The following is a 23,217-nucleotide window of genomic DNA, read 5'->3' as shown; positions in this document are numbered from 1 at the left end:
CTTCAAGAAAAGTAGGCTAATAATACAATCAAAGAGTCAAATTAAATATAAGACTGGAGTATGTTCAAATGTATGGAATATTTTCTTAGGTGTTGGCCATGTCAACGAGCACAAAGAGCTGAAAAATATCCTACACTGGCACAAACAGCAACACAACAAATGGAACAACACAAAACCGCAGTCACTATAACTCATAACATCTTACAGATGAGCCACAGGCAAAATGTTGGCTACAGGCCATTTTATGTTTTTTTTCCCTAATTACTAAAATTAAAAGCAGCAACCTGGAATGTACGACAATCATTTTCTGAGTTACTTTTTAGATTTTGTTCCCTATCTTGTACAAATTTGGACAAAGTCTGGATTAGGGTGTTCCTAAACACAGTCGGGATGAGACCTGATTTACCATTCCATCTTCTAACCTTGCATACACTTGCATTTTATTTTCTCCATCCATGCATACAGCCCTTATCTTCAGGGGACATAAAAACAATCATTCCCACACACGTTCACACTGATAGTCTTCTATTAGCCAAGCATACTTGTTTTTCGATTGCAGGAGGAAGCTTGGGGAAAAGGAGCAACAGGGGAACATCCAAACCCCACAAGGTTCGCCTGAGCCATGACAATTTAATACCTCTTGACGGTGACGCAGACATTCTAAATCGCTAGTTCACCATGATGCCCGTTAGATTTTTTTTTTATTATATATGGTAGTTATTGGGTTTTAATGGCAGTCAAAGTTGATCACAACCAAAATGTAATGAGAACATCCCTGAAAGCATACCACCATTTTTTTTTTCTAAAACTAGCTTGATATCCTGTTTCAAAATCTGTAGGCAGGAAGTTGCAGACAAACAACCATTGACCTCTTCGGTGCAGGTCGTGCAGATGGCATGATCATTGCCGTCAAACAGACTTCAGGCATCAACTTCCTAGATAAGAGACTCACATAGTGTGCACTTAGAATGCACCAGGGGTGTTTTTATGTATAGAACTTATTTAAGGACTGTGTATTTTACCTCGGGTGAGGGTATGGTGCCAGAAACCTGCGTAGGAGAAGGAACACAAGGGCCACGGAAAAAAAAAGGAAGATCAAGGCTCTCTTCCAAGATACTACAAAAAGCTAAAAGAATCCCAAAAGTGTCTGGGCTCAAGAGACTCAGAGCAGGCAGAGCATACTTTTTCTTAAACTTAAATATAAAAAAAGACTAAGAAGCTAAGAACACGTATATATTGTTGTAGTTCCTCAAACTAGTCTGAAAAGCATAACATTTTTAAGGATGAATGTATTTAGTCTGGTACGGTGCAAAGATCGCCAAATAGCCACCCAGGTACAAACATAATTTCCATCAATCTATTTTCTGCACCGCTTATCCTCACAAGGACAGGGGCATGCTGGATCCCATCCCAGCTGTCTTCGGGCAAGAGGAGGGGTCGACCATGAACTGGTTGCCAGCTGATCGCAGGGTTCATATATACAAAGAACCGTTCACACCTACGGGCAAGTTTAGAGTCTTCAATCAACATACCATGCATATTTTTGGGATGAGGAGGAAACCAGAGTACCTGGAGAAAACCTTCGCAGACACGAGGAGAACACGCAAACTCCACACAAGCGAGGCTGGGATTTGAACCCCAGTTCTCAGAACTGTGGGGCAGATGTGCGAACCGGCTGTCCAGAATGCTTCCTGAACAATTTATTAATTTTAATTCAGAGATGTCCCTCTTTATGCAAATGTTCTATTTGGTCCTTTATTCAACAACACGATCGAATTTTAATGCCACGCAAAAGGGAAAAACAGTTTCGTAAATTGTTCTATTTAAATTGAAATACCCACCCAGACCCTTATCCTTCAAGAAAATCAGAAAAAGAGATGAATACAAATAAATGGAAGATCTGAGAGGATAAGAGAGCCACATAATGTAGACTACATCAAGTTATCCTCCAGTCAATCATAAGCCTACGCTGTTTCCTGCATTCTAAATCTCATTTGCTGCCGGTGAGACGCTAGAGTGGGAATGTGGGAATAGCGAGCATTATTACTTTTATCCAAGGCAACTCGTGCAGTCTATAATGGAGCAATGTCGGAAGCGTTATTGTTCCCAGCTGCTGCGATCGAGGAGATGCAACATTTCCTGTTGACTTAATGACAGTAATCACTTCCCGTACACCACACTCAGTAACTGTACAGGGCCACACCCAGGCTTGTGAGGTGCAGCGAGCGATAAGGCTTCTTCATCATCTTTATTGGATTCCTCGTCCAAAGCAAATCATGGCAAACAGGCACTGCATCATTTTGCCATATTTTCTCATCTATATTGACTGCTGCAGCTCGAAGTATTGGCTAATAAACTTGTCCGCTCGATGATGTGTTCCTGACCAACAAATGTGCTAACCACACTCCAAGGCCGACTCTGATCACCTCGACCAACAATAATCTGCTTTGATCACTGTTGAGGAGTCAGTAAGCATATTGTCTCCCTTTATCATTCCGCCCATTCTGTTGTTATTCGCGCTCTCTCTGTAACTGTCAAGCAGGTGAATGCCCTGAAGACAACGGCGCAATTGGCCAAGTGTATCGTGTGAAGGTGTTTCGAAATTGGCAAGACCTTCACAGGTAACGGGGCCAAGGGAGAGGGGGGTTAAGGAAAGATCTGAGGAAGATGGCCAGGTTGTGGTTAAGCACTGAACTGTTTGCAGGCTACTTTTACTGCAAGCTGCTGAAATATGTCGCCTCGGGTTGGACTTTTTCTTTGTCACGACAAAAATTGCCATTATGGATACATTTATTCATGTCACTGTATAAATCCACTGCTGAAGTTAATCTGATGCCACGGTCCAAGTTAACAGTGAAAGCACCAGTGTTTAAATTACCTGCATGTCACACTCATTAGCTGGCCCCAATCATGATAAGGCTTGATGACATCATTCCAATTTGTGAGTCATTTGTCACTTTGGAATGTTTAATAATTAAAAGATTTAAGTCCAGGAAGTGGAGCTCACTTTGGAGCAAGGGTTTCAATACAGGGACCAAGTGAATAAAAATCCCCAGCACCGTGTCTGTTATGGCTAAACAGAACGCTACTGTAATGTTATCACATTTCTGATGGGAGTCTAGATTTAAGAAAGAACTGTTTTTGAAATAATAAAAACGACACCAAGAGTCATGTGCTGATCTTTTGGTTGGGATTCTTACAAAAGCAATGTTACCTCCATCCATCCATTTTCTGAGCTGCTTATCCTCACCAGGGTCGTGGGTGTGCTGGAGCTTATCCCAGCTGTCATCGCGCAGGAGGTGGGGTACACCCTGAACTGGTTCCCAGCCGATCGCAAGGCACATGGAGACAGACAACAGTTGCACTCACAATCACACCTAGGGGCAAGTTAGAGTCTCCAATTAATGCTTGTTTTGGGGATTTGGAAGGAAATCGACGTGACCGGAGACAACACGGGGCATGGGGAGAACATGCAAACTCCACACAGGCGGAGCCGGTATTTGAACCCCGGTCCTCAGAACTGTGAGGCCAATGCTCTACAGCTACTCCATCCTGTCACCTGAGCAGTACATGTTTACATGTTAAATTTGAGCAAAAAATTGAATATTAGTATAGGATTCCACACCCTTGAAGCGTAAGAGTAATGTCCTCTCTGTCTCTTTGAGAATGAAAAGGTAATGTCACTCTTATCAATCAGAAGCTAGCATGCTAAATAACACAACACAAACCATGCACTTCATTCAACGCAATTAATTTTGCCTGATAATGGAACTCTTTTGCCCATTATTGGATATGAATTATCTTCTGTCTCATGACAGCATATATACCTACGAGTGAAAACCTTGCCAACAATGTGCTCTCGTGAGTGGCATTGATTTGACTTTGTTATAGAAAACCAGTAGGCATGACATCAACTATTAAAGACCACAATAACCTACTAGTCCAATAAATCTACAAACATTTTGGTTTTGTTATTCACATTCACTTTCCAGTGCATTCCCCACCTCTTCTTTACTTTGCCCAGCTGCCTTTTGATCTTGGCCACAGGTAAACCCAGCAGCCCACTGTCCTGCAACTGAGTACTTCATCTAGGGTGCAAAGAGAATTATTCATTGTTTTCACGCAACAACAGAATTGTGTTGGCGCTCAAAGAGCAGATGCCCTCCCATAGTTAATTAAACATCGGGCAATAAGCCACGCTGACTAATCAGAGGTGCCCTATCCATTGCCACTGTAGTACAGGCCGTGCTTATTAAAAATACATGGCGGTGAAATTTGCCCAAAGCATCTCAAATCAGATCAAAACATATCTGGACACTTGAAAATGCAATGGCAGCATCGATTGATTTCCTATATTCCATACAGGGGATCTGCAGGTTTTTCAATGTCAGATTTATTTTTTTTTTAAATACATATAGTGGATAAAGTGCTTGATTTTTGCAAATCCATACTTAAGACAAAGGGTCCATGGACGGTGTTATACACGTGTAAACTTCAGATAGATGGATGAAGCCATTTTTGAATGTTTACCCAATTGGAATAGGAGAAAATGTTGGAATTTCATCGCCAATTGGTGAACATTTTCTACGGAATCCCACAGAGAGCAGCCCTAATTGAGACAGAACAGAGAGGAGCTGATCCTGGTTGTCATCCCCGCAGTTCACCACTGAGGACATAAGAGCATGTGCCAGATCACCTCACGCATCCATGATTGCATCGACTTGGCCCAATTGTGGTCTGGACTGGACTTCCACTTTTATGTCCCAACACACCACCCAGTGTCTGCTGCCACAAGCACATGCTGCAGGCTTCTGCCCATCACAGAGGCAATGTTTGAGCCAATGGTTAAAGATGTGTGGTGGTGTGCACCATCAACTGGATGAAGTGGTCATCAACTTCACATTAACAGACAGAGATATGCACAGCTGCAGCCAGCAGCCATTGGCAAACTGGTCTTCACCAAACAAGGGAAACTAAATGAACTGGTTAAAATCTGGACAGAAGACCTGGGATGATCATATTTACCTCAGGAGATGCCAGTGAATGTTTTCAAATGCAACGTGTATAATTAAATGTTCAAGGCTATATAGTAAGCTGCTTAAGTGTTTTATAAGCGCTAAATATAACATCCAAACTGAACTAAAATGGGAACAGCACTGTAATATTAATAGTAGCAGTGTGCAGGCAAGCACCAATGCTCAATTGTGAAAACTTAAAATGATTTGTGCAGTTTCGTTATCCATATATTATATGCATTTCCTGGTTCTTGTCACTCAACCATACTATTTTTCAATTTGGGTCAAAAGCAATGGTTAAATTTTGACTCAAACGGCAAAAAGAGAAGATTTTCTAACAAAAGTAAAAAGGAACGAAAAAAAAAATCAAGGACCTCAGTAATTAGTAGGCTTCATCAGGGTTCATGGGCAAGACGTTAGGAAAATTCACTTTCACATTCATCTTTATTAGGATTTGCACAAAAATTGGACAGGTTCCTTTGAGGTATACTCTGTAGTTTCATGGAAATCACAATAGCTTATGTACAAACAAAAATATCAATGGAAATAGTATTAATTTCAAAATAATTGTGCAACGGTGCTTGTTTGTTTGAACTGTGCCCATCAAGTTTATTCTACTGCATATCAACAACAGAATCCCGGGTTACACAAAAACCTTAAAATAAAACCTTGGAATTCCTTGTGAATAGTTTCTATTGGATGTCAAATGAAGTGACTGGTGAATGCATAACGATAATTATTCATGCTGTGAGGTGGAAAAAAAGCCACTTCAGCCTTTTCAAGTGCACAAATCAGTTGCTCAAGCTGTCACAGAGTCTGCAGGTAACACAGTCCCACAGAGGTAGCATCTTGTACCTTTGCTTCTTATTCAGTTCCTTTGCCAAATTCCCTCCTGAGCCAAACTGGAAAATGAGAGTCTCTCTGAACCCGGTACATGGAACAGAAGTTGTGCGAGTTGACAGATGAGGCCGAGCCTGCCAAATATTGGGTCTTCCCGTTCCCGCTATCCCATCAAACTTCAGCTCAGTCCTCTCACATGACTCACCACACTCATGTCCACCAGCCATCTCCAATTAACTGGGAAGTTAATACACAGGTTAATTATCTAGGCATCTGCATTGAAAGAATTTATAATTGGAGCCAAAAGCAATTTTTCCTCAAATTATGTTTCGGATAAACGTGTCATTAAAGACAAACTTCATTTGTATTGGGAAAATCAATTAGTAGCATTTTAGACATAAGTCTAGAAACCCCTCCAAAAAATTTTAAATCAAACAAAGGACTTCGACTATAATTTGATAGCAAGGATAATGCAACGTGTCATCTTCATTTTAAAAAAGTACTGCAAACAAAAGAGCCAGAGAAATTACCATTTAATGAGGCATAAATTCATTTCCACAAGCAGTCTGTTCTGATGTCTCCATTATTCCTACCCAACTCCATCCTACGCTGCCTGTCAGACTAGCATCATGCAACTGTTGGAGCAGCATACATAGAGTAGATACGGGCTCCATTTCAGTAACGCTGCAGCAAAAACCAAATTTGGAACAGTACAAGAATCCTGGGTGAGTTGCCATTAGTCAGGTCTTTACAGATGAGCCGCCTTCCACTATTGGGTGGCCCGTACCACTGCAGATGAAATTGGTTGCAGAATAATATTGTGTACAACTGATCTCTTTGGACAATAAGGAGACAGAATTCAAGTGATGTAACAGAGCTTAATTTAGGTCTTGGATCCCTAAGGGTTGTGTCCACTTCAGGTTGGATAAACTCTTCCATTTTCCCAAGCTTGGTGCTTCACGAGGAATTAGTATGGTGATGAAAGTGGTGGAGAGGCGGATTAGGAAGCCATCGTCCATACTCCAATGACTGAGGAATGCTCTCCTGCCTAATCAAGGACAAGCTAAAACACTCCAGTCTCCTGTAGGTCTTGAGCACAGAAAAAAGGTCCAGAAATGACAGCAAGGGTGTTACTTTAAATCCTTATGTGAAAATGTCCAAGTACTTAGCAACTGTATGCTGCAGCGACTTAGGTGGTCCGCGTATTAAAAGTGATAAGGTCCTACATTTTTTCCCATTTGGTTTTGACCTCCTTCTAATCCCACACTGCATCGCGCTAAGAACATGTAACTGCTATCATGCCTGTGTAAAACGTGTCACAAGACAAAGTCACGCGGCAGTCATAAAAAGCCAAGTACTTTGATGGCTGTACTTTCTTTTGAAGCTAACCCTCAGCTAAGATTGGCACCAGTAACCGTGACCCGGCATTCATGGCCAAAGTCTTATTAAAATGCAAAAAAAGGCAAGGAATGCAAATTTCAAACTAGATCCTTAAGAAGTAGAAGGACAACAAAAAAAGGGTCTTCATTAAAAAGAGCATGCATTATTCAAAGAGCAGCAGGCCAGAAGAATGGCTTAAGGCCAATTACGCACTACTGGAATCCGCCTCTGCCTGGCTGCTTGGCCCTGCTCCCTTTCTGCCGTCAATATTCATATATATTCAAAAAGAAAGAATTTAAACAATATAAAATGCAATTAACTATGGGCAGATTCTAGGGCTTAATAAATGACCAAATGTAACCTATTTCTCATGATTGCAACCTAATCATCATTCCACTCAGTCCAACTGGTCACACCGACTTAAGACTGTTCAACACGACAGTAAAAAAAAATATTACAACACAGTTAATATTGACAGAATATGAGATTATTATTGGTGCAAGATGTGAGGGGACAAGCCAGACATTACAACAATATACTTAATCCACATTGTCAAAAAAAAGACTGGTGACATCATGACCAGTGACAAAAAAGAAAATGGAACATCCAGGTTGGTTGGTTGTTTTTGCAAAGCTACAATTTACATCCTTAATTATGAAGAATATATTGAATTTATACTCAATCTTCACAATCTCTACCGTGAGTGTCACAATGGATTGGAAACTATCTTGCCACTTTGATTCCACTAACCAATTGGTATCACAAAGAATGCTCACGACGCATGAGATGTGATGTGTCACACGGATGGCAGGTTGGCACATGGACAGGAAGTGGAAGAGAAACAGGAAGGAGGAGCGTCAACGGCCTACTGGACGTCATTGTCGGCTCAGATCACACAGCAGACGGACGCTGCAGTCGAAGCAAACAGCCGCTGGGACACAGTTTACTCACACTGGAACATAGGGAAGCGTGGTGTGCATGTATTGAGTGAGCGATAGATATAGACAGACAGAGAGAGAGGAAGTCATGTGGCAATAGCCTGTCTGTCTGTCACTTGTCCTGTCACAAGACTTTCACACTGCATCCCATTGTGGTGGTACGTGCCTGTGTAACAACCTTCTTCATTTGAGACAGCTTTTATCTGAGCAGGACCTTTTATGTGTGCGTGTTTGAGTCTGTAGTTTTGTTCCATATGTGTGGAAGTGTAGGGCCTGGGCCTACTCCTGGTCCTGCTCACTAATAAGACCAGACTGTAAATCCAGGGAACAGAACTGCAACCAGGTACTCCACTTGAGATTTATGGGACAATAGAGAACCTGAACGCTTGTTGACACACAAAATATTGATCACCTGGTGGTGTGATAAAAACAGTAATGGAGGAATGTCAGAAGAAGCTATGTCAACTCATGTTATTTGTATACTACAAAAAAAAAAAACCTAAAAGACTCCACAGAAAAGAATACACAACCATATTGTGCCTCATCCATGGTAAATCAACAACAATCATTACTCCATAATTACTTGGCTGAGTACTGTTCCCTAAAGTTTCAGTCTCTGCTTCCTCATGGACGCAAATTTAATTCATCATGCAAAATGAAAATTTTGTCTTTATTTACACATGGCAGCTTATTCATGAAAGAATTTCTGCTCCGCAATTTTCCAAATGAATATGTAGTGAGGTGCCTTTGTCTTATAGGCAACCCAGAGGAAACTACAGTGGCGCCTAATAATATGAAATCCAACATTGCAGAACTTGCAGTGGAAAAAGTAAAAACACTTCTCTTTCGAAATGTATTTAATTTCACCAAGATGTGCTTGATTACTTTCAAAATGTAAAGCAGTGAGGTACCTGATATCACCATGGCAACATCTAGGAAAATCAACACAAATCCATCCATTTTATTGAGCTGGAGCATACCCCAGCCCACTTTGGGAAAGAAGTGGTGAAGGCCCTGAACATGTTGCCATTCAATCGCAGAGCACTTACTGTACAGACAATCATTCACTCCCAAAGCTATGGACATTTTAATGACTTCAGTGAACCTAGCATGCATGTTCTGTCATGCACAAGGAAGCCAAACCACTCAGGCAATACACACACACACAAGCAAGGAGAGAACAGACAAACTGCACACAGAGTTGAGTGTCGAACCGCAAATTTCAGAACTGTATTGCAGCCCTTTTAAAGCCCAAGTGTCATCCCTATAAACATTCTAAAATGGATATTGAAATGAAAAATACATAACATTATTCTGTTCAATGTCTATATGAAAAATTAAATATGAATGGAGAGCGCGTCATCCATGTGCAAATTTTCGGGACAGTCATTCTACACCCAAGAGGTCGCCATATTGGCTGCATCTCCTGCCAGTGATGACACCCCGGACATTCGCCATCGAAAACACATTGTGGCCCCTACTATGGGAGACGAACACGCCCCTTCTGACACGGAACCTCTTTTCAAAGAAGACAACATCTCACAACCGAGTGAAGTGACCAGGGCAATATTCCCCAATTGTTTCGAGCCATATTTAGATGATATGCGGATCACTTCCACCTAACAACAGACTCCCAGACAGTATGTGTGAGCCAGCCCTGCTGAAGCTGAGCTCGTTCGTGAGGCACGACTTCAGCGGCGGTTCGTCCGCCCACCTATTATGGGACAAAGAAAAGCACATCTCACAATCAAATTAAGTATCCTATTGTTTCAACCAATATTTAGATGATATGCGAATCACGGCCAAACCGCATGCAGGCAAACCACCTCCCCGTCCCATCCACCTCTGCGCAGCGTAGGTGACCCACCCCGGCCAAAGCTGTGATTGGTGGAACGGCGCCGACTGGCACATCGACACATTTAGCATCTCTGACTTACGGACGTGGATCTTTTGTTACGTTCTAAAAGGACTACGTCCTCCTCCCCAACTACTTTTTTTTAGTAGCTCTATACACACCTGCCTGTCATTTGGAACCCACGAAGCTCTTGTCCTTTGCATCCATGCAATCCATTTTTTACGATGAACCGCGTCTCTTGGAAACTTATGAAGGGTAAATCCATCCTCCCGAGTGTTCGAGCAATAACCAGCAATGCAACGAGCCGGCATTTTGGCTAACGCGAAGGAATAAAGCGCTACCTTCCCGCAGGTAAACTAATAGAAACAAACGAGTCCGCTTGAGTGCGCTACTTCCCAGTACATCACTTTCTGCTTCTTCTCAAAAACAAATCCCTCGAGAGGATTTTCATGGCAGGAGTTACAAAAAGCCATACACGTCAAAATCATGTTTGGTGAAAAAAAAACATGGGTCCATACCGGCTGCCGTTCTTTCATTAATAACATACTAAAAATCATGCATTTCATGACAGCGGCCTGTTAACCTGTAGGTCGCAGTGCGGCCCTGGAAAGACACCCATTAAAATAATCAACAATAAGTTAACGGAAAGACATTGTGTAATAAATGTGATATAAAATGAGTAAAATAAAAAAATTAAAAAAAAGAAAACCAGATTTGTGCATTTAAATGCATTTCCAGCACTTCAAAAACAACAACAAAATAAATGTGCTAATGACGCAAAGCATACTGACCGAAAATAGAGAATAAAAAAGCCTCACTGTGGCGCAATCCATCCTGCAGGCTGCTGTAACATCAATTAGTTCTTAAAATCACGAGTGATCACGATTGAAATATGGGAGACAGACTTTCCTTCACAATCTCTCCCTTCAAGGCAATTTTCAGCCAATTCTGCACTGACGATTAAGTAGGATTATTATTTGGTCTACAGTGAGATTTAGCGACAACCATGTCCTGCACTACAGTGAGGGAGAGCGGGCGGGAGGGTGCGGGGGGCTACAGTGCATGTGCATGAAAAGCAAAGGGACATTGACAGTCAAAGAGAGCAGAGAGGAGAGCGAGTTTTGGTTCCAACTGAGCCCTTAATTAGCTAGGCTAATTGAGCTGTTAATTGATCTGTTGTCTTAATTAAACATCTCCCGACGCTTCTTTGCCTCTTGTAGTCGGTAATCTGAGGAAAATGTGTGCATGCGCATGCATGTGTGTGTGTGTGTGTGTGTGCTTAAGTAGCCAGTCGTGTTAAAAAAAAAAAAAAAAAAAAAGATGATTATCCGTGAGACTCCATTAGACACTTTGGCTTGTTTGAGTTCAGGGTTAAAACCATCATCACAGATTTATTTGCGGTTAAAGTGCTGGTGAAATGCATTTAAAGCAAAAATCTGATTATAACTAATCTACCACAGATATACTACTCTGATAGCGCTGCCAATTTCCGCAAAGTCGGGTGATTGACAGACGGCGCAGGCATTTCCAAATGACACGTTTTTGTCTAAATGCGAAGTAGCGTTTTAGTATAGTAGTACCTTGATTTATTAGTTTGTAGTTACAAGCCGTCAACTGGTCGAGTTTTCACGTGAAGGAATGAAAATGGCGCAATTAACCTTTTCATGAAACCTCAGTTCAGTAACAAATTAGTTTGGACAACATTTTCTGACATTAATCCTTGGGTTCACAAACGATACTTAGTGGCATCCACACAGACCAATCAATTGTGCTCTCTTTAGCACAGCGTAAATATTTTTTATCATGTATTATAGGTATCTTTTTATTTTTTTGTTGTAATTTAGCCCCTGTTAATTGAAAACTCCAAGAGGCTAAAGAGGCTACACTAACAAGACACCCTGAAAGTGAAATTATAGTGGCTTCCATTGAGTTAAACTGGAAACGGTTTTTTTTTGTTTGTTTGTTTCTTCTGCATCGTAGTACAATGAGGAAGAATTCCAATCCTATGAATGAAAAAATGTTGGTGCACGGAACAGCGTTGTAGCACTGAGAAGTGCGTTTTGGGAACGTAACCCCCACGCCAAAGAAAGACAGATGGCCCTCCCTGCCGCAGGAGCTGCATTACTGGTGGGAGAGCTACACATCACTCTGGAGGTCGTGTCACTTAGCGGCATGTCAACACTTTTCACTTTCTTTACAGTGTCTTTCATTATGTTGCATTATATTTTCATATGTATATTTTACAAAAGCTTTGTTTTTTTGGGGGGGTCTGGAATGCATTAATCGCATTTCTTTTCATTCAGTTACACACATGGAATGAGATTAACTCAAGGAAAAACTGTACTTGTTGATCTCAAGAAGTTGATTTTAGCTCACCTTTGTTGTCAACAATCACGTGTTTTATCCATGGGGAGGGGGATGAGGAGGGGGGGGGGCGCTTGCTGGGAGGAGAAAGAGAGGCATCATTAAATTCCAATACAGGTCAAGTGAATGATTTATTGCACAATGTAATAGTTAACCCGCATGGAATGATTTGGCCTTGTTTGGAAGATTCCACTGATTGACAGAAGTGCTTGACTCAGTTGACCTTTGTGCTCAGTGAAAGCTGGCGAGTCAGTAAAACTTGGTCTGGTTTGTGTTTTGCCTACACTTAATGGTGTCATATTTGTAAATGATGTGATATCACAGCTATGCTACAAACATTAACCTACACAAAGAAAATCTGAAGCTAACAAAAAAGTACAAAGCTATATACAGAATACATAAAGATCTTGCATACCTTTACCTCTCACCATAATTTATACAATATTAACATAAAAAAGCAACCCAAACAGGAACAAATAATGACTTGAAAAATGGTACAACTAGTGGACTGTGTTGATCTGTGGCTGTAAACTCAGTATGCCATACAGGGTACAGGAGAAAGGTCTGAGATTTGCCATGCGCCACATCTGGTGAGATTTTCTATACTCCTGACCCAAAAGGTACCTTCATTGATTGTAAAGCTACACCAGTATTGAAACTAAAACACTGGGCTGAATGAATGTGGTTCAAGGTTGAATAGGGTTCTCCTTTGGCGTGTCTCAAACCTTGCTGACAGGTTTTTATTTCAAGAAGATTTTTATTTGGGCAAAGGGTCAAGAATGCAAACAAACAGACGAGAGTGGCGGTAAAAATAATAAAAGTGGGCCTGGACTGTCTCCAGTGGTGGATTTGAAAATAACTTAGTTTATCCAGGTATGTGGTGATTTTTCTTGATTCCTTAACTCCACACATGGGGGGCCAAAAGAGTCTCCAAAACCGTTCCTGTTGATAGAATTTAAAAAAAAAACCTGAATGTCCAGTGGTTTTAGGCTGTTTGACTCCACTGTGGCCTAGCTCAGATTGTTAAATGTAACAAAGATGTTTCTTCACCCACATATTTTAAGCAATGTGATTTGTTACAATACAATACAATACAACAATAAGATCTGGTTATCTCAGATAGGATGAAGGGCAAAGTTTATAAAACAGTGGTGAGGCCGGCCATGATGTACAGATTACAGACGGTGGCACTGAAGAAACAACAGGAAGCAGAACTGGAGGTAGCAGAAGTGAAGATGTTGAGGTTCTCGCCCGGCGTGAACACGTTGGAAAGGATTAGAAATGAGCTCATTATAGGGACAGCCAAAGTTGGATGTTTTGGAGACAAGGTTAGAGGGAGCAGACTTCGATGGTTTGGACATGTTCAGAGACGAGAGAGTGAGTATATTGGTTAGAAGGGTGTTGAGGGTGGAGCTGCCAGGCAATAGAGTGAGAGGAAGACCAAAGAAAAGGTTGATGGATGTGGTGAGGGACGACATGAGGACAGTGGGTGTTAGAGAAAAAGATGACACGCAGTGGCGACCCCTAATGGGACAAGCTGAAAGGAAAAGAAGACAGCAAAATTTGGTTGAATGATTTACACTGACTGGCCAAATGTTGCCCACAAGAGTAAAATATGTAAAGAGAAGAGTCGATTAGACAGTCACGATTATGTGACATGGGGTAACACCCAAATACAGGACTCTGAGGCACAGACATGGTTTTGACGGTGGTTTTATTCCTGGCTGAGGTCATGCACAGGTAGGAAGTCCAAAAAAGGCAAAGGCACAAAAACACGTGGCAATATTTTTTAGCAGTTTTTTGTACTAGTAGTAGACAATACAGAGACCAAAAACCAGCCCGTTATGTGAAAAAATTATCAAGTGGAGATACAAGTTGGCCAAATATTGCACAGCTGTAACTCATTACATTGTGGTCCTCCATTGAAAGTGTTATAAATAGCAAATATCAACATATCAGCGATAAATCTCCATGTCATGAACACGAGTATCAGGATTAATAACTCATTGTGTGTCAGAGCGAAAGCCTCATATCAGCTGTCCTCTTGTTACAGAGTTCATGTTCAGGCATCCTTCACACTTAATGTAAACAGATTAGCTTGGCAGAGGATCCGAGTGTACTCCTGCAACACATGAGGCATGTCAAAATAAGGCCCGCTAAAAGGTTTTCCTGCGTGGTTGCTCTGCACGGATACGTGATAGCGTGGATGCGCCCGCAGGAGTCGTGGAAAGAAAGAAAAGATTAGATTAAAAAGGCGGGGAGAGTTAATGGGACACTGAGTGATCAATACATTTCGAGGCGAGGTCGCCCAAAGTTCATGCCCACACGCAAACAATCCTGACGAATTACGGAACAGGTTTGAAAAGATTGGATGCAAGTGATGCTCGGTATTTGTGGTACTTTTTTTTTGTATTAATGTCCTGTGCATTATGACGAAGCTACTCTACATAAAATAGTCCAGTGTTGACCTGTGTGTGGGATGCAGAAGCCAGAGGACACAGGAAGTCATTATATCCTTCCTGCAGCTGCTTTAACACCTACTGACCACATGGAACGAGGGGATGAAGTCACCACTAAACTCAATGTTAAATGAGTTTCTCTCTACAAAGTTAACAAACTCAATTCAAGTCCAAAACCAGCATTAGAGCTCACTATTGCATGTATGGGCTCCTCGTTGTCTTTTCTCATCTTATTATTGCGTTTGGATTTTTTTTTTCTCTCCAATGTTGTGCATTGGAGAGAAACTTTGTCAGCCTGCCGTCTTTGTTCTAAAGTTCAGACAGGGAAGCAGATGGCTCTTCTCAGTGGGACTCGGCAAGCTAGTTAGCTGTAGTATGCGACTTTATCGCCTCCGGTGGTGCTACTGATGTTAATGTATGGAAACAACCACAAATAAATCTATTGTACATGGACAAAAAGCATATAATTCACACCTACAGTGAAGAAAATAAGTATATGAACACCCTGCTATACTGCAAGTTCTCCCACTTAGAAATCATGGAGGGATCTGAAATTTTCATCATAGGTGCATGTTCACTGTGAGAGAGATAATCTAAAAAGAAAAATCCAGAAATCACAATGTATGATTTTTTTAACTATTTAGTTGTGTGATACAGCTGCAAATAAGTATTTGAAGACCTGAGAAAAACAATGTTAACATTTAGTACATTAGCCTTTGTTTGCAATTACAGGTGTGAAATGTTTCCTGTAGTTGTTCACCAGGTTTGCACACACTGCAGGAGGGATTTTGGCCCACTCCTCAACACAGATCTTCTCTATATCAGACAGGTTTCTGGGCTGTCACTGAGAAACACGGAGTTTCAGCCTCCTCCAAAGATTTTCTATTGGGTTTAGGTCTGGAGACTGGTTAGGCCACGCCAGAACCTTGATATGCTTCTTACGGAGCCACTCCTTGTTTTTCATGGCTGTGTGCTTCGGGTCATTGTCATGTTGAAAGACCCAGCCACAACCCATCTTCAATGCTCTGACTGAGGGAAAGAGGTTGTTCCCAAGATTCTCACAATACATGGCCGCGGTCATCCTCTCCTTAATACAGTGCTGTCGTCCTGTCCCATGTGCAGAAAAACACCCCCAAAGCATGATGCTACGACCCCCATCCTTCACAGTGGGGATGGTGTTCTTGGGATGGAACTCATCATTCGTCTTCCTCCAAAGACGGTGAGTGGAATTATGACCAAAAACTTTCATTTTGGTCTCATCTGACCACAAAGGTTTCTCCCATGACTCCTCTGTATCATCCCAATGGTCATTGGCAAACTTAAGACGGGCGTTGACATGTGCTGGGTTAAGCAGGGGAACCTTACGTGCCACTGTATAGTAAAGGATAATTCAAGGGACGATATAGCGTTGAAAAACTAAAACATATTTTCAAATACTGTAGGTGTGAATGTGATCATCAACGGTTATTTGTTGGCTTATCGTTTCATATTATATATAGCCTTGGATTTAATCGTGATCAATTCAGGGTGGACACCACCTCTCACCCATGTCAGCTAGGATAGGCTCTCGATCACCTGTGATCCAAATCAAGACAAGCATTATTGAAAATGGATGGACAGATGATTACTACATAAACCACCAGTGGAGTCTACATCTACTTTGATTTCAGCTTGGTTTAAAATGTTATCACTATCTGAGCTTTTTGGGTTGAGAGTAATTCTACTTTTGAGCAAAAAAAAACAAACGTTATGTACAATGAAATCTCTAAGGTCTGATTTTCTCTGATTTCAAAACAAAAACTAAATGTTGCATCAATTGTTAAGGCACTGACGCAATGGGTGTATAAATTGTCTGCAATGTTGTGCCTTCAGAGGTTTAAGAGACGCAATGCAAAGTCTGCGTGTAATGGTATTCTTGGGACATGTGTGTGAAGTTTAACTCACATTAACATGTCAAATAAGTATCTGATTGAGGGACATGGTAGAACTGTATGAAAGCACAAACACAGATCCTGCAATATTGTAATTTTTGCATTCTGTGTAAAAGCAATGTGGAAAACTTTTAAGAGGGTTTTAATGAGTCATTGCAGATATACCTGAATTACATTGATATTGTATATTATTACTGTTGAACCTACTCTAGGTAATTTTAATGTAAAATTAAAAACACTTCGAGTACCCAGGTATGAAATAGCATCGACGGGCTTGTTACTTCTGACCTGAAATACTTCTGCTTCGCTGAGCTTGTCAAAAGCCAAGTTAACAAACCATGTCACCAGAAATTTGTCCCGCTCATTAAAATCAATTTGTGCACAAATTCGCTCAAGGTTGTCCTGATATCTTAAGACAGATGACTGGATGGGCGATGTACCGCCTTCAGAGTGTCAAACAGAAGAGGACCGTTCACTTCCATTTAAGAAAATCTCACTTTATCCAATGTTCTGCTATCCTTTCTGCTTTTTTCCCCTCACTTCCTCTCCTTTTCACAAGACGTCTGGTCTTTAATGTATTTCAGAGAACATCTGCTAACTATCACTGAACCTCATGGGATTTCCATTTAGCCCAGTTAATTACTCTATCAAGCCAGGTTCATTATCATATTCCTCCTCTTAAAAAATGCACCGACACTTTGTGACTGCGCGTGTCAGTGTGTGCGCCTAGGTGTAAGTGTGGAGCCTGCACTCTCTGATGTGTATGAGTGTCTTAAACACATTACTAATTGGAAGTGGTTGAGCTATTATACTCGCATTAATGAACCACGGTGGGCCATAGGCGTCGTCTATGAGAGTCAAGGAATGAAGGCGTTATTTTTTTTCCTCTCAGGAGGACAAGAAGCTGGTATTAAATCTAAATGAACAGCAAACCTGTGACTTCTCTCTGTCTGTTATTCCCCATAGAGTTTCTTCCAGGTGAATGATGGCACACCTTCACTCGTATAGGAACATGATGTCATGGGTGAAACGGGACAGCAGCTCTTAAAACTGTATTGTGCTTCTTTTTCCACAATTGAAAGCAGGTATCCTAATAACATGCAATTGGCTTTTGTCGAAATACCGCTAGGATTAACCATTATAGGATATGTTGCGCACTCCATTTTTATCTTGCTAACGCAAATGAGCTGGCTATCATCCTACCTCATACACCTCTGGGCTTATGGCAGATCGGGATTCGGTATGACTGGGGCAGAGCTCGATGTGGCTACACTCAAATCCACAATTCTAAAAAAAGTGAGTACAAGCTAGCCCTACAAGAAAGCATAGATCATCTGTCTCGTAGATTTTCCCTCCTGGTGGCAGAACTTCATCAGCAGTCTGACGAACTGTTGATTTGTGGCCTAACCCCTGTCCGTTGCACAAATGGAAATATGCCCCCACTCCATCAACAACTTCTCTGATCTATCAAGTATGTGGTGCTTATCAGAAGGAAAATTTGTGAACGCTATGCTAATCTTCTTGTTTAATCTAGCCCTTCTTTAATAGGAATGGGTGTGGCAAAAAGCCAAAGAGAAAGCCCAAGGAAAAGCCAATCTCGGACTGCAGTGTTAACTCTTTGCTACTAGTTGAAACAACCTCCAGTAAAGTATGCTAAGCTTTCACGAAAGATGATTTTTGTCAGAATCAGAATTCATCTTTACTGGCCCGGTATCTAAACAACACACAGGGAATTTGTCTCCATTAGTTGGAGCTGGGCGGCACAGTGGATTAGCTGGTTAAGCGTTGGCCTCACAGTTTTAAGGTCCTGGGTTCAATCCCGGACCTGCCTGTGTGGAGTTTGCATGTTCCCCCCGTGTCTGCGTGGGTTTTCTCCAGCCACTCCAGTTTCCTCCCACATTCCAAAAACATGCAACATTAATTGGACACTCTAAATTGCCCCTAGGTGTGATTGTGAGTGCGGCTGTTTGTCTCTATGTGCCCTGCGATTGGCTGGTAACCAGTTCAGGGTGTACCCTGCATCCTGCCTGTTGACAGCTGGGATAGGCTCCAGCTCTCCCCCCGACCCTTGTGAGGATAAGCGACAAAGAAAATGGATGGATGGATGGATGGATGGATGGATGGATGGATGGATGGATGGATGGATAGTTGGAGCTGCCCTTGTACATCATACAAGTTGAGTACGACAGCAGACATAGTCAACCGACAGAGATTTTTTTTGTTGTTGTGGAAAGTTTGCAGTTTTCTAGCATTTGGAGCAGTTATAATGCTCATTAAAGTGATGGTCCAGTGCACTGACCATTGTGCAAAGACTTCAAGGCGTGTATTCACTGTAAAGTCACTAGTCGTGCGATAGTCTGAGACAAAGTCAATGTGCAAATGTTGCAGATGCTCAGTCAATTGTGCAAGTAGTGTAGATGCTATTCAGGTATGAGAGGCTACTATTGGTCAACAACAGATGTGCAGATTCTGCAGAGTGGTCAGACCACCACAGTGAGCAAACAAAAATCTATAACATATAATAATAATTGTTGCAGAATGTGACAACAAACACGAGGCAGAAAATTGGGAACATGTTGCTGTTGAATTGTACGTCAGCTGTTCAAGAAGTTAATAGCGAGAGGGAAAAAGCTATTGGAATGCCTGCTAGTTTTGGTTTGTTCAGTTGCACCTACCCAAATGAAAGAGCTGGAAGAGCTGGTGGGCAGGATCTGGAGGGTCTGATAGGGTCCCGGCTGAACTTGTCTTAGTTTGGGTGCCGTGCAAGTCAGCAAGGGTGGGTGGGGTGGTGCCGACAAGCTTTTCAGCAGTTTTGATTTTCTGTTGAATTCGGAGTTTGTCTGTTTTTTTTTTTTGTTTTTTTTTGTCAGAACCAAACCAGACTGTGATAGAGGGACACAGTACTGATTCCGTTGTGTAGAACAGTCTCAGTAGCTCTTGTGGCAGAAGCTGCAGTAAGTAGATCCTTTGCTGGGCCTTTTTGAGAATAGAGTTGATGCTTGTCTCTCACTTCAGGTCCTGTGAGAGTGTAATTCCCAGGAACCTGAAGGTCTCAGCACTTGAGACAAGACAGTTGGACAGCATGATGGGCAGCTGTGGTGAAGAATGTGAACGAATGTGTTCAGCACCAGGTTTTCTCGGGCACACCAAGTCTCCAGCCTCTCGACTTCCTGTCCTGAGATTTTTGGTCAGTTTTAGTACTGTACAACCTCTGGGGTGTTTGAATTTTGAGGTACCCCTTGTATACAGAAAGTTTAGTTCTGGCAGACTTTTTTGGGGAAAAAAAGATTCAGGGTATGATGCGTAGCAAATGAGAAGCCATTTGTCACCCACAGGGTCACATTTCTCCTTCAGGGATCAGTATACAATAACATAAAAAATAATGATCAACGAAAGATTGCCTCTCTCAGTATGCATACAAAGTACTTGAAGATTCCATAATTAATTTGTTGTCATCATTTAAAATGCCTTAAAGTGTCGATTGTTGTGTTCCTAGAGGTCACGGGATTTAAAGCATCAGCAGCTGTTGTACTGTGGTTGTGGCAAGAAGATGAACAATAATCACAGATTCATCTTCTAAAGCATAGGAGCCAGAAGATTTGCCAGGATCAGGGAAGCTATTTAAAAGTAATAGAACTGCTTGCTTGAACAGCTTCAACAGTGATGATGTACAAATACTCTGAACCTGACTTTCAAAGATGAATAGTGTGCATTATCCAATACAGACACTGAAAGCACAGGAAACCACACGCCTCCACTGAGAACCAATTTAACTGAATCAATAAACCATCTATACTTGCTTTATAGTTCCAAATGATTAGGTCTGAGACAGCCAGCTGTGTGAAAACAACACAAAAAACAGTACACTCAAGGATCTATTAATTGATCATTGGGATAAAATAATAATAATAATCATAACATCCTTCAATAAATCCTAGATTACCATCTTCATCAAAGTTCATCACAAAAATGCGATCTTCTGTGATGACAGTTATAGTCGAGACAAACGTAAAAACGACCAACATGCATGCTTTTGTCTACTGGGCGGAGGTCAAGAACAGCCTGTCTAGACCAGGCACTGCTGCATAAATAATTCATGAGGAAGCACTTTTTAATTCACGAAATAGAATGTTTTTGTTGAGACGGGTTCATATTTTCTTTTCTGATCCATTTTTACTGGTTAGAGTAAGTGAGAACCTTTTATTTAGGGGATGGTGAGGGGATTGTCTGTGTATTTATGTAAGTGACCCATAGCTGATGATACTATATTGAAACAACCTGCATGTGTAGACACCTAAAATCTAAAGGACTACAAGAGTTTCAAGATTGGTGTAATCCTGTGAGTGATTATAAAATGAAACATGTATTAGTAGCAAGCTCACACTTGGGTTGATGGTTTTACCTGTCTGTCATCTTGAAAACAGATTGACAGAGACAGGATAATGTAAAGCAAAGCACATATTTTAATAGGAGGGACATATAATTTCTCAGACAGAATTGTATGTTAAGTGAAATGCAAAGTCTGTTTGTTGTAGCAGATATTACAATCAGTTCAAACCTGCTGTCCATTTGCACTAAATATTGTTTTTGCACAATATTTTAATGACATCAGGCTCACATTAAAAGTTCAGATCTGATCAACCCGTGTCGCACTAAAGACATTCATACAGTCAACCTGATTCTCATCAAAAGATATCCAATCTCATGCACCCTCCCATGACCCATGTCCAAAATGTGCCACGTAGAATCAGAAATAATTCAGTGATATCACTTATAGTTGTGTAAATCCATCTTGAATGTCTGTTATTGGTAATATTGCATTAAAAACCATACAATGCATTGCTTTCCAGATTATACTGAAGTCTATAAGACTGAGGTGTGTTCGTCAAGTGCAGAGCAGGAAAGTCTACCTTTTGATGTGATTAGCTGAGTGGTGTACTTGAAATAACCTTTCATGCGCTGCCATTATTGTATTAATCTATTCTAAAACAATTTGGTTGAATTAATTAGGCCTTACATATTTCAGCGCAGCTCACAGGCTGCTCGGAAACAGATGGCAGCGAGGACGAGCCACTCTCTCCGACAGGATGTGTAGGGCTGGGGAGTAAAATGGTGGAGGGGGAGGACTTGGAATGACGAGAAAAAGAAGTAGAAAAGCGTGGTCTGAGAGTGAGGAGATGCGTTATCAATGCGCCAGTGCTTTGCACCTGACAGACTGACAAAAGCGGTTGAATTAGTCAAAGATTGAGCTACGAGAGGGAGAAAGTTGCTCAATAGGCATGAGGTCTTGGTCCTAATCAGTTCCTCTGCAGCTGACAAGAGATTGGTAGCTTAACAACATTTGGGTGAAGGAGGCTATTATCTCAATCCTACAGTGCTGCGGCTGGGTTCAACCTTGAACAGCTTGTAGATGATGAGCCTATCCATATGGTGTTTAAATCGCTCAGCCTTTCCTGAGCCATTAACCTTCAGGACACCTTGTACAGTTCCTACAGCTTGACTGACAGCTATGTGTAGATTTTTTGAAACAGACTCTCGACTGGGAAGACTTTTCTGCGCAAATACAGACATAGACACAGAGCTGACAGCTATTCAACTCAAGACTTCAATTGTCGTTTATTTTAGGTATTTTCCATTTTGGTTCAATTCTGGACTCATTTTTATCATAATTGTGATTTGTGATGATTGCCCGAAAAAAAAAAACATACAGTACAACTTTTAGGTTGCATTCCAATGACGTAAAAACTAAGTTATATGATACACAAAAGGTGAGGTGAGACACACAGTCACACACGCACATGCACACGCACGCTACAGGCCACCGATTGGTGAACAGAATCTTTACTTCTGAGTGACAAAGAGGCATGACCATGAACAGAACCTCTATTATTGCCTTCTGTTCAGAGTGTTACATTTCTCTTTGTGGAATTAATCGAGACACTGGTGTTAAGCAGCATGTGCTTACAAACCTTGAGTTTGAAGAAAAAGCGAGCTCTGAGTATTCTGGTCCTATCCATACTCTAACAAGCAGAGCTAAATGAGTAAACTTTCTGAAAGTGTCTGTTTTCTTATTCAAGTCTGTTTTTGGGATAAGCTTAAACAACTACCGTACTTAACAATAAGTGATAACGTAGTTCAATGTCACAAAGGAGATAGTCGACGCCAGTTTTAATTCCTCCCAAATGATGAGGACGGTCAAAATGTTCTCCAGTGGACTCAAGAGTTGAGGAGCATGAGTAGTGAGGCATTTACAAGCCATATTGTGAAGGACAAGTTAATGGTTGGAGGCGGTGGATCATAATGCACTTGGTGGCCTGGATCCAGCAGACTTTATGTTTTCTGATGATCACGATACCATCAGAGAGGAGAGATCACAAGGGCAGGTAAGTGGACAGGCGGGAAGGAAAGGAATGACTCGGCAGAAAGGCTGTAAGG

At 41.4% G+C, this 23,217-nt stretch overlaps 1 protein-coding gene across 10 annotated transcripts in view; it reads right to left on the bottom strand.

Moving 5' to 3' along the window:
- The window catches only part of LOC133513351 (uncharacterized), a 197,631-nt gene that overhangs the window by 98,920 nt on the left and 75,494 nt on the right, over positions 1–23,217 (bottom strand). The window contains exon 1 of one of the 10 annotated variants that reach the window (XM_061844077.1): positions 12,405–12,454. The exons of the other annotated variants lie outside the window; for them this stretch is intronic. The gene's annotated coding sequence lies outside the window, so the exon portion shown is untranslated. Of the gene's footprint in view, positions 1–12,404; positions 12,455–23,217 lie in introns of those variants that run through there. 10 annotated transcript variants of the gene reach the window in all.

The sequence above is a fragment of the Syngnathoides biaculeatus genome, chromosome 15, assembly GCF_019802595.1.
Source record: "Syngnathoides biaculeatus isolate LvHL_M chromosome 15, ASM1980259v1, whole genome shotgun sequence".
NCBI classification, from domain to species: Eukaryota; Metazoa; Chordata; class Actinopteri; order Syngnathiformes; family Syngnathidae; genus Syngnathoides; species Syngnathoides biaculeatus.
This window is presented reverse-complemented; position numbering and strand designations above follow the sequence as displayed.